The sequence below is a fragment of the Sinocyclocheilus grahami genome, unplaced genomic scaffold (genome assembly GCF_001515645.1).
Source record: "Sinocyclocheilus grahami isolate Dianchi unplaced genomic scaffold, SAMN03320097.WGS_v1.1 scaffold1274.1, whole genome shotgun sequence".
NCBI lineage: Eukaryota > Metazoa > Chordata > Actinopteri > Cypriniformes > Cyprinidae > Sinocyclocheilus > Sinocyclocheilus grahami.
Window position 1 is genome coordinate 153,732 of NW_015506453.1, and position 19,230 is coordinate 172,961.

The 19,230-nt window shown below is 38.1% G+C and overlaps 1 pseudogene; it reads right to left on the bottom strand.

The window, feature by feature from the left end:
* Positions 1-5,161, bottom strand: part of LOC107568694 (neurogenic locus notch homolog protein 2-like) — a 147,890-nt pseudogene extending 142,729 nt beyond the window's left edge.
* Positions 5,162-19,230: the final 14,069 nt, after the last annotated feature.

Sequence of the window (19,230 nt, forward strand, 5' to 3'; positions counted from 1 at the left end):
GGACACCAAGTCCGAGAACCAGCTTGTACAAGGGGCGCGAACGCAGACCCCCTGCCGATTGATGTAGGAGACCACCGATGTGTTGTCTGTGCGGACAAGCACATGATGCCCCCTTAGGTCTGGAAGGAAGTGTGTCAGAGCTCGAAACACATGCACAAAACATCTCCAGGCAGTTGATGTGCCAAAAGAGATGATGGCCTTCCCACAGACCCTGGGCAGAGCGACCACTCTTGACCCCTCCCCCGCCCGTGAGAGAGGCATCCGTCGTTAGCGTTACGCGACGACAAGGAGCCCCTAACATTGGGCCTTGAACCAGGAACCAACGTTTCTTCCACATGTCTAAGGCACGTAAAACATCGCCGCGTGACCTTGATCATGCGAAGCAGATTCCCCATCGGGGAAAATCCCTTGGTTCTGAGCCACCACTGCAAGGGTCTCATGTACAGCAGGCCAAAAGTTATCACGTTGGACGCCGCTGTCATCAGGCCCAACAGCCTTTGAAACTGTTTGACAGTGAGTGACTGGCCTTCTCTTACTCTCGTGACTCTTGTGAGGATTGACTCGATTTGAGCAGTAGACAGACGTGCCTGCATCGAGGTTGAGTCCCACACCACGCCTAAATAAGTGGTTCTCTGTAGTGAAGACAGAACACTCTTCTTGGCGTTTAGTCTTAACCCCAGCTCTCTCATATGGGCGAGGACGACATCTCGATGCCGAGCCACCATCTGCTCCGATTGAGCTAGTATTAACCAATCGTCGATGTAGTTGAGTATGCGGATGCCCTGGAGTCGCAGAGGAGCCAGATCAGCATTCACGCACTTCGTGAAAGTGCGGGGTGAGAGTGACAGGCCGAAGGGAAGAACTCGATATTGGTACGCTTCGCCCCCGAAAGCAAACCTTAGGAACTTCCAGTGTTGAAGGAGGATGGAAACATGGAAATAAGCGTCTTTGAGATCTATCATAACAAACCAGTCCTCGGACCGGATTTGAGATACTATCTGCTTGATCGTGACCTCCCATTCCTCTTCGGAACGATGAAGTAACGGCTGTAGAACCCGGACGCTCTCTCGAGAGGCGGAACACGTTCTATGGCCCCCTTCCTCAAGAGAGTATCTACTTCTTGTTCCATTACCAGAGCCTGCTCGGGGCCCACTAGTGTGGGGATGACCTCGTTGAAACGAGGCGGATGAGAACCAAACTGGATTCTGTACCCTTTCTCTACAATCTGCTGGACCCATTTTTAGATATTTGGTAGAAGTTTCCACGCTACCAGAAAATCTACTAAGGGAACCAGCCTCTCGAGGCTGGCCTCTGGTATTATTAGAGGAGCCAGTTCGGTGCCCTGAAGCGGATGACCGGCAGGGGACGACCGACCTGACGCACCGTATACTGAGGTGTTATCCTTTCCTCCCCAGGTGGGGCTGCCCTCAGGGGCCTGACGATGTTGGCGTCAGTACCGCTTAGCCGAGGTCCTCTTCGACAAAATAACGGTCCGCAGATCTGTCTTCGGTCTAGAGGACCCCGACTGAGAGTGTTGCCCCGACCCCCGTTCTTTTTGCGGAGGGGTGCGGGTTGCAACGCTCTGTTTTTGTGACTGGCGATATGAGGAGCCTAACGGCTGGGGCTGCTCCTGCTCAGCAGCCCCCTGGGCCTGGAAGCGACGAGGGAGGAACCGTTGAAACGCCGCTGCTTGCTTTCTCGCCTCCTGGAACCTCTCGACGACAGTGTTAACTGCTTCGCCGAAAACGCCAGAGGGCGAAAGCAGGGTGTCTAGGAGGAAGGATCTGTCCTTATCCTGCATATCGGACAGATTCAACCACAGATGCCGCTCCGTGGCCACCATTGCTGCCATTGGCCGGCCGATAGCTCTGGCCGTTTCTTTGGTGGCCCGACACAGTTCAGCTACCATGTCGGCTTCCCCCTCCTCCCTGTCATCCAGGTCCTTGAGCAGGTCAGCCTGGTATGCTTGTAACACTGCCATGGTGTGCAAGCATACGCCAGCCTGACCTGCTGCCGTATAAGCTTTCACAACCAGACTAGATGGCAGCTTAACAGGCCTGGTGGGAAGCTTCGGAGCCTTCAGGGATGATGCTGAGGATGGGGAGAGATAGCTCGCGAGCGTCTGCTCCACCATTGGCATCGCCCCATATCCCTTCTCATTCAGCCCCACGATATTAGAATAATTAGAGACTGTGGGGCTATATATACGGGAAGAATACAGTCTTTCCCACGATCTTGACACCTCGGCATGGAGATTGGGAAAAAAACGGAAGGCCCCGTCGTGAAGGCTGTGACCTCGCTTTCAGGAAACGCTCGTCTAATTTGCTTTTAGGACGAGCGTCCTGTTTCTCGGCTGGCCAATCAATATTTAATTTGGCTACCGCACGAGTCACAACCTCCATGAGCTCCTCATACGCGAGGGACTGTGGTGACTGTGGTCTCGACACTCATCACCTCTACCTCCTCGGAGGAAGATAGATGAAGTGCCTGGCTCTCTCTCCGGGAGGAAGAAACCGCAGCACGGGCTTCCGAACCCTGAGGGTGAGGACCGAGAAAAGGACGAGCCTGTCTCGGATCCCTCCACTAAATCCACTTGCGATCCCCATGACAACAGTCTGCGCTGTGCCTCGGCAACAGCGGGACCGCTGCCAGCGGGATCGCGAGCCTGGCCGCTCTCATCAAACACGGCCAGGCGAGGGCGGAGCATGTGCAGCGAGAGCAGCTCGCAATCATGACAACCAGCCCCCTCGAGAGCTGACCGTGCATGCTCCACTCCCAAACAAACGACACACAAATCATGTGTATCCCCTGCCGTCAGATATCGTGGGCAGGGAGGAACACAGCGTTTGTACTGCCGTTCACTCGCCATAGACTTTTTCATTGTTTATATAAATATATATATGAGTGCTTGTGCTTTTTTTCCGGGACAGACAACGGTAAATAGACAGACACATACACAGAGCGCTACTGAAGGGCAGAAGCTGGGTGGCGCCCGGCCGAATGCGCTTTTATGGTTTCTGGTGCTTACGTCACCCCGCTGGTGACGTCTCACTGCTCCATTGGACGGATTGGACACGTGCTTCAGAACGCGGTCACGCAGGGGCGTTCCCAAAGCGAATCTCGACGCAGCTCGAGTTCCTGAAGGGGAACTAGATTGTAATGAACTGTAATCTTTCATAGATCTACAGCATAACTGCATATGTACATATGATGCAGGATGTTATTTTCTTTTATTTTATTAATATTTTATTGTACATTTTTATTTTAAGCTATGTACATAAAACTCACCACAGTACTTGAGGTTGTATTTAAGCCATTTTTCAGCTTTACACCTTGCAAATGTGGCTTTTTTCCCCCCATAAATTGTAACTACAAATCTCACAATGTGACCTTATTTCTTATATTTAGCTTTATCTCATGATTACCTGTTTTATTTTTTTACTCTGAGGTGCACAGACTTTTTCAACTCTTAATAGTCTATATAGGCTTTACCTCTAGCTAGTTTACTAATCTAGGTTTCTTACTAAGCCTAACATTGAATACTATGGATATTGTTGGTTTTATGACCGATTGCTTGTGATGTTTCTCTTATGTAAGTCACTTTGGGTAAAAGCCTCTTCTAAATGAATAAATGTTCAATGAATGAACATATAGTTCAGTGATTCTCAGTTAACTGATGTTTCCCATATTCCAGAACCAGGATTGAGAATTATTGATGTAGCGAATTTAGCTCATGGGGAAATATGAATAATTAACCATAACTAATTATGATTAACAGCTTCTCATCAGAATATTGCTGTTCAGATTCAGTTCTTATTTCTCTGCTCTGAATAATCCTCAGTGCTCCCGTTTGTGTCCAGTGTTCAAACCAGAAAGAAGAGCCTTGGAAAGTCAGACAGAATCAATGCCACAAAAGTCCCAAAGATAAATCATGATTAACCTGCTATTTGAACAGCCTTGCAGCACTGGCAGTCTAAGCCCTTCTCAAGAGCTGAGTAGTAACCTTTTGACTAGAGATAGACATGAATAGCATTTCTGACACAAGTCTATTAAATTCAATATATGTGGTGTATTGTAGTTCATTTATGTGGGCCTTCTTATCCAGATGGTTTGCCTGGCAAACCATAGGCATTTTATGCATGGCTCTATTTGGATAATACTACAGTATCTGAAATGTTTTGAACAAAAATCACATGCTGGGTTCATTTAAAAACTCATTTGCAAAATCTTGACTGACAGTTCATGAAGAAATTGCTATCAACATTTTGATAGCAACAGAAAAGTCAATATCTGAGCGCTCTTTACCACCTGATGCTCAACTTTAACTGTGATAATCACATTTTCAGCCAGTATAAAATCACATCCCACATTTAGCATGCAGCCGAATATTGCTTCAGCCCTCATTCTCAAGGGTCTGAATCAGCAAAAACCTTACCTGGACCGTAAGAATGAGAGAAAGTTTGCAGGTTAAAAGGCTCTGAGGGAGAACATGATGAAGTAGCTGTTAATGGCTATTCATATGATCACAATATCGATTTTTGAATCAATCCAATTATCCAAATGCTTTTATATATGGTTAATCATTTCTTGAAGCACTCAAAGTTGTGAATTTATTCTGTGCCTTCACACTCTCTCCAGAGTAATGTTGAGGGTAAGCATATGCTTTAGGACTCCAATCCATGTAATTCTTTGTTTTAAAGAAATTATGGCAGTAAAGCCCCTTCCTGCACAAAAATACTGACACACATATTAAATGTTTAATAAGAGGCCCAGGCCAGGAATATGAACTTTTCAGTTAATTCAGTAACTTTATCTTTCCCACTGACAACCCATCAGCTCTATAATTATGATATATGACAGGAGCGCAGTATTGATAAATCTACTGTGCGCTCTGTGAAGGCGCAAAATTATACTGATGACTATTTTTAGTATTATTCACAATTTATGACATACCTTTTAAGCTGTTATCAGCTCACAGCCATCGATTATAAAGTGAAACATCTACTCTATCAAATGAAATCTCTGAATTAATGCTTTTTCTAGAATCCAGGTGATGTGCATGACAAAAATAGAGATGTCAATGAGAAGCCATTAACTTACTTTACAAAGTTCCACTTCAAACCGGAAGGATTTTGTTTGTCCCGTTGGGTTTTCAAACAGCTCTCCAGGTGAATTCAAAGCACTGAAACTCGTTTAACATCTTTCCTGACTGTCACAGTCCCGTCACGGCTTTGTGTGCTTAATCTGGCTACTGAAGCCACCATCTGTTCATTATTGTCTGTTCCTAGAATGACAAGTGCTTGCTCCTTAAGTTCATGCTGCAGACCAATGCCCGACATAAAGAGGTTAATAAATCCATGCAAGCATTTTATGCAAATTATGTTGTAACAAACTGGAGTGTTTATTGTGATGTTTGCAAGTGGGCGGAGGTTTTGCAGCAACAGCAGCAGAGTTGAGTCTGTTTCTATGGTTACCTGACGCTCATGAGGATGCATCTGCTCGGTGCTTTCAGTGGTTCTGTGCATGAGAGGATGCTAGACCTTTAAAACCTCTTTGCTGTGAAATGCAAATGCAAAACTAAAATAAATATAAAACAACAACAACCACAAAAAACTGTTTTTGGTAATATTATATAACAGAAAAGCATGCTACAGTATTAAAACTTTTTCAAATGATGGATTCTCTTCAGAAAAGTTGTGTGGTAGTATCATTTATGTTGGTAATACCATGATACTTTTATGTCAATCCTGATGTGCTATGTAAAGATTCTGTCATCAGTTTCTTTTGAACACAAAAGAAGATAGAAAAGAATGTTGGTAATCAAACAATTGCTGGTCCCCATTGACTTGGAAATCAATAGCCCCTTTCACACACATGGTAAATTACCGTTAAGAGATTGTGTGTGAACAGGACCTTTTCAAAAATACTGGTAAATTAGTTCTGGCAATTTACAGGTATGAGAAGTTGTAACATTACCAGTAAATAACCAGTAATGTGCTCTGTGTGAATGTAGAACAAGATTACCGGTATGAGCACATAGGATTTCGGAATGCACTAACGCAAGACGTCTACTCTGGGCCAATCATAAAATTCTGAAGCAGATGACACATTTACCACACGCTGTTTACGGAAGTCAAAGAAATGTCAAAAGTCATCTAATATGATATCTCTGGTCCTAAAGCAACTGCATGAATGTGAACGTTTGAAACAAAAATAAAAACATCAACAAAAACACTGACTGCATATTCCCCTCCATGTTTACAAACACGACACCGGAAGGTGCAGCTGTTCAGACGCCGTTTCCGGTTAATGATGTCACAGAATGTATCAGTATTTTGAAACTGATGTGCGAATGGTGCTTTTCCAGGAAAAAGACAGAACATCGTTGCCTGTGTGAACAGCACATTTTTGTATTTACCGGTAAAGTCGTTCCGGCATTATACTGATATTGCTTTGTGAAAGGGGCTATTGGGTCCTGGCAACTGTTTGGTTACCAACATTAAAAAATTTTTTTTTTTAAATGTATTCACATTTTCATGCTGTGTCATCTTATTGTAGTTCAAGTAGTATGGTTTGGAAGTTCAAATGTACTGTAAGTTTAACAAATTGACAGGGCAAGTTTTAGAAGAATATCATTCCCCATACTTATTGCTTAATTGGTCAAACTTCAGAGTTCTGATTGAATCTGACAATTCCTGCTCGCCAGGCAGTAAATGTTACCAAATAATGTCGATTTATGAGGCTATGTAAATGGTTTTATTCAAGTTTAATTTAAAATCAGTAGTAGTATCAGCTCTCTTTATTGTTGTTTATATTGTTTTGTTGTGAAATTTTTATGTGTTGCTGTTGATGATTTTGGTGCACCATGTGCTTTTCAATTTCTCGTTGCATAGACAATAATTTTGCAGAAGATCAGCTATAGGTTTAGGGGCTGGTTGCATAAAATGCTAAGACTTGTTAGAAGTGAGTAATCTTATTTTTTTCTGGACTGGTCATAACTTTTTTAGTCAGTTACATGAAGACCATATTAGGTAGACTTGATTACACAAGTTTTTTTTTTATTATTTTGAGGTAGTGGTTTTATAGCAATTATTTTAGTGTTTATATGTTAGGTGAACAGTTTATTTAACATACAGTATTCATGTACCACTGTGCAAAAACAATGCTAGTACCTTGATGTCTTTATCAAAAACATGGTACTTTTTGCTAATTTCATTTTTTGTTTCTTTTAAAACCCATTTTGTGTAGAGGCAGAAGAAATATCAGCTCGCTATAATACATCCCATAAGGAGAGATTATATTTTCTGACTTTATGTATACCTGCAAAAGTTGCAATGGTTTATTTGTCACAAGTGATCATGTTTTATTGGTGCTCCCTGTGCCTGGAATCATAATACTGAGCATGCAGACATCATGTTAAAATGAAGAGAGAGAAGAAAGTTTTTACCATCACATCTGTTTTTATGATATTCACTGTTATTTTCATGAAGGAAAGAAGAGTATGATTTTGAAATGACATTCAAACTTCAAATTTGACTTTCAGAATAATGACATTGGGCAAAACATTAAAATGAGTCTGTGCATGTATGGCATATATGATTCCATTCCCATGATTCCATGATAACATAAGGTTGTTTCTGAGAAAAAAAACGAAGTCGCTTTAACAATCAAAATGCACGGCGAGTGCCTCTCCTTGATTATTGCTTCTGCTTGCAGTGAGATTTCATTCGATTAGCACTTCTAATATTCTTGTGAAAACTCTCAGTTTATCAAGACTGACATGTCCAGAATTTAATGGGATTTGTTTAAATTCTAGTCTTTTCAAAATCTCCTTTATCTCTGTCTCCTCCTTTGAACGATCACCTTCATGCTACCTTAAGCCTAACAATGATTGCTTCAATAAAATAAAAATTAATTAACTGAGGTCATGGCCAAATAATAATAAAAAAACCCTCTGTATTATAGATCAGGCTCTAATGCCAGCCATTCAATCTGTAAGGATACAGATACTGAGAGAAATAACATTACAATGTCATTTGCTTTTAATTCCAGGTTGGATAGGATGGTTGACACTAGCACACTTTTAATATTATTCAGTGTTATTATTATTCATATATTTTACACACATTAAATTGGATGATATTGGGACTAGTCAATTCAAGTCTTCTACAGCAGTGATCAAATTGACTAGTCCCAATAACAACCAACCTTTCACTGTTATTGTAAACAACCGGATGCCCTTATCAGGCATCTAGAACTGAGCAACTCTCTCTGCAACTGGACTTACTAACAAGCAGACCTGTGAAGATCAGCAAATTATCAACTGCACTGACTGTGAACATTGGGCACCAGTGCTCCAGAAAGTACTCACTTTTCACACATGACTGTTCAACCAATTATAGCAGTAACTGCATAATTACATCGAGTAATTACATTTACTGTGATTGGACTAACAACTGAAAATAATCAAGCTCCATACAGAATCGAAGTGAAGGTTTTGATTGCATGTGGGCTCAGCAGCAACTATTTTGTTAACCCTTTAGGCGCCAGGGATTTTTTTTTTAAATGCTGGATTTTGACATCAAGATTTCAAAAGCTTGTGGCTTGAAAGGGCTTAAAGATAGAGATCTACTCTAAATTAGAAAAATGTTTATGTGGGGTGTAAATATACTAGTCTAATTAGCATATTAGGACGTCATTAGGGGGCGGCCATCTTGAATTTCATAATATTCAGGAAATAATAGATATTGAAATGATATTTGAACTTATTTGCATGTTTTTTTTTGTCTTTTTATCCTCATTCCAAATGATCAGAAGAGAGGAAATCAACAGTAAAACAGGAGAAAGTAGTAAATTATTACTATGTTACTGTGCCATAGTAAAATGCATGTGCCTATTTTTTGATCAGTTGACCAGCTATCTGCCCAATCAGGTATCTAGGTGAAACAGTTTATACTTCTTGAGAGTATGGTATAGCAAAGGTATTACCATTAACTGATTCCTTTTATTTTTAATCATTAAATGTGCACACACACACACACACACACACACATATACGTGTATATATATATATATATACTGACACTGAGATGCCTGCAGCGTACTATACTTCATCAGTGGTCGAGAAGTAAGTTATTTGTCAAATTTATTACACTTTGAATATATGGAAATTTGGGTGCAGCACAGCACTACTGTTAGAATTGTGATTTACAGATTATTTGAAAATCCTCCTCAAACCCAGTGAATGCAATTTCAGTCAAGACATGCAGTTGCACACACAATAGGAAGAACACAGGGTTTGGTGTGGAAAGCCAGTCAGTGAACCAGTACAGCCGACAGCATCAATTTGTTTCTCGGTGTGATTACAAGCTCTACTGCACATTTGAGGCCACCTCAAAGAATTAAACATCTTGAAATATATCTGAAATTCATGCATGGATGAATGAAATGGATAAATTGACACGTAAAATGTATTCAGTCGGTGATTGGGCAATTAATTTAATGAAACTCATTTTATTCCTCTGTGACTTGAAAACACCATCTCTGGGTTTATGATGTAATATTTGTTTTTGACTAAATTGAGATTATGTATTCTATTTGATCATGTTATTTGCAGTCGTGTTCACATTTGTTCATTTATTGGAGCGTTGGGATAAACAACATTTCTGACTGCAAAAGATCCTTTTACCAGCGCAGGGGGAGGGGTCCGTGTTACAGAGCATGTAAAAAAATAAATAACTTTATTTCTAGAGCACTTGGCCATGCTCATCTTTAGCACTATGGGATTTCCTTCAGTTTTAGGCTAGATTAACGAGTTGCCCTTTTGCTTTGAACATTACCCATATTTCTAATCCCTGCGGCATGGGGAATCTTCATTAGAGAGAGAAATATTGACCTTCAAATGTCTTTATGAGAATGTATAGCAGTGTAAAGTAAACATTTATCCATGTGACTCCTCAAACTAGCATCATCTTTTGGACCTTAAAACGCCTCTTACCACCTTTTTCATCATATCAGGGTCCAAGAACCCTGGCTCTGCTAGAATGGAGGCACATGCTAAATGTCAGGCCTACAAGGATATTGGTATATTCTCAACAGTGTTAGGGAGTAACTAACTAGAAGTAGCGACGCAATACTAACCTTATTGCATTTATCAGATGGGTGACAGTAGGTCAGCTGTTGTTAAATATGTAGCTTTTCCAATAACAAGCTACGTTTTCCAGTAAGTAGCAGTGTAGTGTGACAAAAGCCTTCATTAATATTTTGGCACAATGGACACATTTGATATTTCTGGGGTGCTCAGAAGCAGATGTTGTCATAGTTGGGTACATTTCTATAGTGGTGAACACAAAATAGTGATTTACTGTATCATGTTGATGAAAGAGAAAGGTTATAGTCACTCCCTCAGCCATTATATTAGAAACACACACACAACAGCAATAAACACATTTTCTGTAACTTAATGACAAAGTAAAATAACAAAGTTTAGAGTTATAAATGTGCTTTCTTTTTTAAAATGAAAATCTAAAAAAACTCAATAACTGTGGAAGCATCCTGACATCTATGAAAAGAGTCCATGTGTTGCACATGCAGCTGTACATTTAAACACTCACCTAAAAAACTCTATTAAATCTTTATATTTAAAAAAAAATATTACTATTTAATATTCCATTTCTAAAAACACTTTACAAATGATCAGTTTCTTAAGTCACTGAGTTAGTTCAAATTAAGGCCTTGAGGTCTTAAATAATAGCAGAAAGTCTTGAATTCGTAGTCATAGTTCAGTCATGGTATTAAATGTTGCATCCACTGTAAAAAAATAAATAACTTCCACAGTATTTTTGTCTTGTTTTTCAATACAAATATCTAATCAGCATTGAATCAAGATACATCAACTTAAAACGCAAAATGAAGGTAGCTGATGTCTTGTTTTCTGAAACAATTGAACAAAATTAAGTGAGTTTATGCTTAAAACAACAAAAATCCCAAAAATATTTTTTCTTGTTTTAATCAAAAGGTCTTTCCATTATGTGTCATTTTGCTTCTCTATATTGATTTAAGAATCGTTAGACATTTGCACTGGAAAACAAGACAGAAATACTAAGGAAGAACAGCACTTTTTTTTATAAACGGTACACTAGAATCTAATTTCTAAGTTTTTTTAAAATTATTATTTTAAGTATTAAATGTACCTTTATAAAACCTGCATAAACACTGATTATTGTGTTTTATTGCTTAATTAGTATTAAGTATAAATGTATCTGCTCAAATATGCAGTTTAAGGCTGTCATTCTAATTGAGATCCTGTGACATTTAATTTATATGACATATTTTATAATAAAAGCTATCATTTTTTGTTTGTAGTGTTAATGAATGCAGAACATATTCAAATATTTGAGATTGTTTTCAAATGTTTGGTTTATTATCACTTAAAACCACAGAGACAGATTGAGATACATATTCTGGCAAAACAAGGCAAGAACGGTTCCATGAAGGATGCTTAGAAACACAAGCTTATTATCTGCAGCGTTATACATTTAATTAAGAAAATAACAGAATAGACTGTGAATTATATTACCATCTGCAGAAATGCCTATCCTTTTGTGAGACAAGCTTTTAATGAATCAATCGGTCAATCTTTCAATTCTTTCATTCAATCAAGCTGACCCGAAACATTTCAGAAACTCTTCAGTTTATGGCAGGTGGCATCTGGGGAATTTCTGGTTGTTGCATTATGTATTTAATAAATAATAATAAAATCAGCATGTAAATGAGCTTTCTTGGATATTAGAAGGACTACAATCCTACAGAGAGTGTTACTAATCAGCTACCAGCTTCATCAGTTGTATAATTTTCTCACCATACTATGTCTTATTAGTTTGAAACTATTAATATCACATTAATGTTTATTGCTGTGCATCTAGGCAATTAATGTATGCTGACATGAAATGCTGAGGAACTGCGATAAACCATTGAAATTACCCATAATATCAGTGACTACTATCAGTGATGATGCTTGGAAAGACACTGTCTTCATCTTTTAAAATTAATAAGACAGAGTGAATTCATCCCTGAACCTCCTACGTACATCCAGAATACTGTCGACAATTTTAATGTTCTTGAAACACTTACTGAATATTGCTCATAATGGCAGAAGGAATCTGAATGCAGAACACAGTAACTCAGAAATGTCCTTCTTGGCAAATCATGATTGATCTAATTGTCTCTTGCATTATGGTGTGCAATCAACCCATAAAAGGTTTTGCAGTTACATCCCAGCAATAAAATGCTCTGTGTGAACAGTTTTCCCACTAAACAGAGACTGTGTGAGATATTACACACTCTGCTGACCTTTTTATTGTACCTTGTAATTAGCACAATGCTAAGTGTATATTAGGTTGTCAACACGTGATGATTAATTAGCAGAAGGTTAAGACATAGCATAGCTCGACTTTACTATTAATGCTAATAAGATTACTTCTTTGTGGCATGATCTGTGTTTACTGAGAGAATGAAATGACCATCTGTCTCACTATAGACCTGCTTAGTATCTGAAAAGTCTTTGTGGACAGATCATGATTAACTGGGAAGTGTAGCATCAGACAAATTATCCCAATTTTTAGGCCTTCATATCAATTTATAATATTAATTATATTCATGAAACAATACATTACATGTAGATCTTGTTGCAAAATTGCATATATCAATATTCACTCAGAAAAGCTGCCAAATTAAGGCAATTTCATACATTATGGTACTGTGGCAAATGAACGCATTGACTACTAGGCAGTACAGAAAGTGGCTTAAAAAGTCAATATATTGTTTGTTTTATTTCCATCAAAAAAGTTAGCACACTGTTACTCTCAGGCAAATTTTTTATTCACTTAAACATTTTTGTGTTCATTCATGTGATACACTTTTCTTTTATGCCATTTCCATATAACTAAACATAAGCATGTCAATCCTAGGCCTACAGTTCACAGCAATTGATTTTGCAATCAAGGCTTTGCTTTTCCAAACCAGGACCCGCTCCAAGCAAAGTTTGGATTTGAGGCCTCAGCCCAAAGTGCTGGGTTTCACTCACCACAAAATCATTTAATTGTTGCAACTGTGATTTTGGGGGAAGTGTTGTCATTACCACAGATGAAGCTTCTTCAGTGGACAACCTGGTTGGGTCAAGCGAATCTTCCTCATTCGTTTTAAAGGCAAAATATTGATAAGCTTTAACAATCTTGGCATTAATGTGAAACTATGAATATTGTTGGTTTTTATGAAAATTGCTTGTGATGTTTCTCTTTTCCTTCAGTTCAAAGCACCACTACAATATGTGCAAGCAGTGCCTTACTGTGACATTCCAGCGGTGGTGACAGAACTAAAAAAGAACGTGCTGTCCTTTCTACAAACCCCTGTCTTGCATAAAAGCACTTGCATATGATGATGTCAAGAATTGCATGAAGTTATGAGTAGCAGTGAATGTAAGAATGTAAAGATAATTTGTATATGATTTCAGTGCAGCTCTGTATTTCTGGAGAACGTCTATGGGGCACTTATCACACATCTTTCTAAAATGCTTGATTCATTGGTCCATTCTGGAACCATAGTTTTATGTGTATCCCTCAAATCTGGAGGAGAAAAAATAGAGGAAGAAACTGCGAAGATTTTTATTTCTGTGGATGGTATTTGAGGGGTCTTGAACTAGGATGACAGTGATGTTTGCTGACTAAACACCTTCTTAATGGAACTTGTTCTCACAGTTTCCTTCACAGGGTCCTGGGAGAAATAGCTCACGAACAGATATAATTATGTTGTTGTGAGATATGACACTCAAACTGTAATGAGCTCAGTGAACAGAAAACGTGTATGATGAATTTGGCTCATTTTCAGTGACATGTTCAAACTGAAACCGGAAATCAAAATGGTTTCCATTAAGATTACATTATATTAGTTATTTTAACCTTCTTTCTTTCTTTATTTTTAGCTTGCTTGCTTGCTTTTCAGAAACACTGAGTGCTGTGACCTGGCGCTCATAAACATACTGTGGTTTGCTGTTATGTCAAATACAGTTTTTATTCTTTATTAACTGTGAAGTCTGCATCACATCGTTACACAAAATAATGTGCTGAAATAAACAGCAGTAAACCTAAGCCAGTTCGGCACAACATTTGCTATCATTATACTACAAGAACTCTTCTGTTTTCAAGGAATAATAGTACATAATGTAACTCCTTTTCTCCATGGAGGCTGCACCAGAAGAAAGTTGCAAAATTAATTTTTGATGTTTAATAAAAACATGCTACAACTCAAAATTTTCTCTCTAACACCAAAAGAGCATTTTGGTGGCTGGAGAGGACGTTTCAGGTTCTGAATGTTACAGTATATTATTATAGTACATCGAGCTATTTTATGATGAACATTTCCCAACCTTTTTCAGCCCCAATGTTGTCTGACCTCTCTCAGCAGTGCGGTAAGCAGCATCTTTGTCTGGCATGATGCCCAAAACAGCATCCAGAATGCGGGAACGCAGCATTCCACACATACCCAGAACAAAATCATCAGTCTAATTAAAGAAATAGTTCTTTTAAAAACAAAAAATCAATTCTGTCAATCTAAACCAGCGTGACTTTCTTGTTTAGAATTTGAAATTCATATGGGTTTGAAATGACATTGATGTGTATATAAATGAGACAGAATAACAGTTTTCCTTTTAGCATAACGATTGCTTTAACCAATGCAAGTAAATCAGAATTAAATTTTTATAAAACCCAGTTCAACTAGAACTTAGTAATTACATGATTATGTTTCAATTCAGAAAGTGTTGCAGATGCTTTCCTTAGGATTTTTGTGGAACAAATTGTTATTATTTAGTTTGTGGTTTAGCACTAATATTCTAGTTTTCTTTTTTTCAAAAGATTTACTCTTGTTTGTGGTATTTGCTTCATTCGTGTTTTATCCTGTTGGGAAACAGAGCAGAGCTGCGGTGCTTAACGGTGAGTGAAGAGGAAAGGATACACAGCAAGGACACACAGCACGTGCCTCCATGGACCTCTGGGATTAAGATATTAAATGTGAATTATGGCAGATGAGTACATCCGTTACCTTGCCGAAAGCAATGATGTTCCGTTTTTACAGAGCCATCAAAAACCTGCTGTGTCAGAGATCAGCATGATTTCAGGTCTTTGTCATGCTGCAGGAACAATACATCACTTAATTCTTGTCCGGTTTAGCGGTAGAAAAGCCTAGAATCAGCCGATCGTGCTTATGTGATTGATTTGATAAGGAAGATGACATTTCTTATACTCCCCTTACGCAAAGAAAATAAATTTTCTCTTACATTTCCTTATATATTAATGATAAATATAAGAAATTATTTAATTTATATTGAAAATATACAGAATAATGGCCTATATATTGTGTAATATATTGCCTAATATAATATATAATGTGTGTGTGTGTGTGTGTATGTACATATATACATATGTTACAATACAACTTTATTAACTGTGAAGTCTGCATCACATTGTTACACAAAGAAATGTATGCTGAAATAAAAAGTAGTAAACCTAAGCCAATTCGGCACAACATTTGCCATCATTATACTACAAGAGCTCTTCAAGAGCTTAATATATTGTAATATTAACATATTATAATACTTTGTATATATATATATATATATATATATATATGTATATATATACACACACACACACACACACACACACACACACGTGTATAGTACAGTACATCTCTCTTTCTCTATCTCTCTCTCTCTCTCTCTCTATGATTGGTCATATAGGTACTATATACATTTACATGGAATATGTATTTTTATATGTGTCAATATATAGCCATGGTCCATTGCTATTGCATTATATTGCATTATATTTAAAACATATAAACACTAGATATTTTTTTTCCATATGGAAATATATTGATATATTGCATTATATTTTCCTGCATAATCCCATATATTTTTTGCATTGTAAGGGTCATGCATTGTATGCATCCTGTATGTTCTCCTAAAAATAGCCCTTGTTATGCTATTCAAAAGGGAGACAGAAACATGCAGCAGGTACCACAATGTTGATGCTTGGGTTTGGCAAAAATAAAGATGAAATGGTTTTGAGTCTGACGATGAAATAATGTTCTTGAATTATTCAAAACAAACATAATCAGTGACAGTCTGGCTCTCACTCTCACATCCTGTGAAAAGTTGTTGTGTTTCCAGAACTTTTTTGACATTTTGTGCATGTGGTGATACTGTAGCTCTCCAGGCAAAGCTTCCAGACTCTAAACTCTACATCTAATATAGCAGCATGTGGTTTGTGAGTTATAAACACATCAGAGAAGTGATCACTCATGGCAACACTGAAGATGAGGTGATTTAGTCTTCAGTCTGACACTTGATTAAATACTGAACACAAAACAATGTTGCTCAACTCAAATGTCAGATAAGAGTCTAAACTGCCTGTCATACTTATCAGCAGTATATATATAATATATATACATATATTATATACTGTAATCATACCATTCAGCATTTAGCTTAGCTTAGAGAAATTTCTTTGAACAGTCAGAGAAAACAATGCTATCTACACATCAGTTAAGAAACATGCATGTTTAGTCAAAATTAATTATGTAATTATTATTAATATTCTGAAATCCATTTGTTATATAAATGTTGACATTCTTTGAATTGCATTTTTCCTGTCATTCCTGCCCATGCATACTGAAACTGATCATGTATTTATCATATTTGCACCACAATTCATCTGAGGGTGCTGCTGAATAAACTATATAATACATTAAAAGCTGGTTGATAAATATTGATTTTATGACACAAAGTAGAAGTTTCCAATTTGTGAAGTGAAAGAAAATGGGGGGGGGGCTTTCCTGCCATCTTTGAGTTATATGCCGTATTTTGATGAGCCTGTGATGATTCTTTGGTATTATTTGGTGGTAACTGTAGGAGAAAGAAATAGGTGTAAACATTTACAATACAATTTCAGTGCCCTAAATGTTGATAGAAAAGTTCAGAAAATGAAGTGAGAGAAAAACAGAGCAATCATATATAATAGTACAGCTAAAATGAGACAGTGTAGACCAATCAGGTCAGTGTAGTATTAGGATATATAACTATAGATGACAACATGCAGAGAAAAGCACAGAAAGTCACGCCGGAAAGCGAGTAGTAGCTCTAGGCTAATAATATGGGATTAGGAGTGGGAGTTAAGAGCTCTGCCTGCACTGGAGATGAAACTGCTCTCAAATTCACTGGTCTTTGAGAATACAGATCTGTCACGTCTTCCTGAAGGGAAGCTGGAAGAACTGACAGGCTGGTGAGAGGAATCGGATCATCTTTAACTGACCTGTGATCTGTAGTGCTGTAGTAGCTTTCAGTTTAGCAAGAGGCAAACAATCCAAATGCTGTCACAGTCACGGACGTGAGGGCGGCAGGTTAACGTCATTTTTCACAACTCAGGATGCCTATGAAAAAAGGATAATTGCAGAATGCCCAAAACATTTTGGAGCTGTGCATAAAGAGATGTTTAACACTTCGAAACATGGGGTGTCGTTTTTCTGCTTTTGTGATGAGGAGGAAGGCTTGTACCCTGGTGTTGAGATGAACGGGCCTGTTCGAATCCTTCTCTACTGGAGCTGAGAGGCAGGCTTGCAGAGGGGATTGTGGGATTGACAGCTGAGCGGAGCGAGAGTATTGACAATTGGTAAATGTTGAACTTTATGCAAACGAGAGATTAAAAACACCATGTGGCAAACATGCACTACTGTTCAGAAACATTTTTAAAATAAATTAATAGTTTTATTCAGCAAGGGTGCATTAAAATTATCAAACATGACAATAAAGATGTTTATTGTGACATCTTTGAATGATTATAATGATTTGTGAAGGATCACGTGACACTGAAGACTGGAGTAATGTATGCTGAAAATTCAGCTAAATTTATAATGTATAAAATTTAAAAATGTATAAAAATAGAAAACAGTTATTTTAAACTTTAATAATACTTATAGTTCTACTTTGTGTCATAAGAAAATTTGGGATTAGTTTCCATTGTTATGCTGATGATACTCAACTATATATTTCAACAAGATCAGATGAAACTTCTAAATTATCTAAGCTAACAGAGTGTGTTAAAAATGTCAAAAGACTGGATGACCAATAATTTTCTCCTATTAAATTCGGATACGACCAAGATATTACTTATTGGACCAAAAAACAGTACACAGAATCTAGTAGATTACAATGTGCATCTAGACAGATGCACTGTTACTTCATCTACAGTCAAAAATTTGGGTGTTATATATTAGACATCAACTTTTTTGAAAATCATATTTCCCATGTTACAAAAACAGCATTCTTCCATCTTAGAAACATTGCCAAGCTACGAAACGTTACCTGTTTCTGATGCAGAAAAGCTAGTTCCTCTAGACTGGACTATTGTAATGCACTGCTAGCTGGTTGTCCTGCATCTTCAATAAACAAGCTACAGGTAGTCCAAAACGCAGCTCCTTACCAAGTCAAGAAAATATGATCATATTACCCCAATTTTACATTCTCTGCACTGGCTACCTATTAAGGTATCCGTATCAGTTACAAAATATTACTACTTACTTTTAAGGCCTTAAACGGGTTAGATCCTGCGTACCTAACTAGTCTTCTACCACGCTACAATCCATCCCGCTCCCTAAGGTCACAAAACTCTTGGTAGTTCCTAGGATAGCAAAGTCCACTAAAGGAGGTAGAGCTTTTTCACATTTGGCTCCCAAACTCTGGAATAGCCTTCCTGATAACATTCTGGGTTCAGACACACTCTCTCTGTTTAAATCTAGATTAAAGACACATCTCTTTAGCTAAGCATTCACATAATGTATCTCATGACCTTGTACTTCAGTTACATCTGATCAAATGCACATTTTCATTCTTTTGCTTGGGTTGAACACATCATTTTTTGCTTAGTTGGAACAGCAGCTATGCACATTTTTCTCTATTACCTTCTCTGTTTCTGCCACAGGATTGGCATCCCGTGGTAACTAGGAATTACACAAGCTTCTGTCTGGATCCAGCCTTTACAAAGACCTGAAATGACCCAACACCTGAGAAGAGATGATACCAACCCCTCAGAGGACCTCAGATGATGCCAACCCTCAGACAACATACAAAACTACCACATTTTGCTATAATGGACATCAACTTGAGATAGTCACCACTGA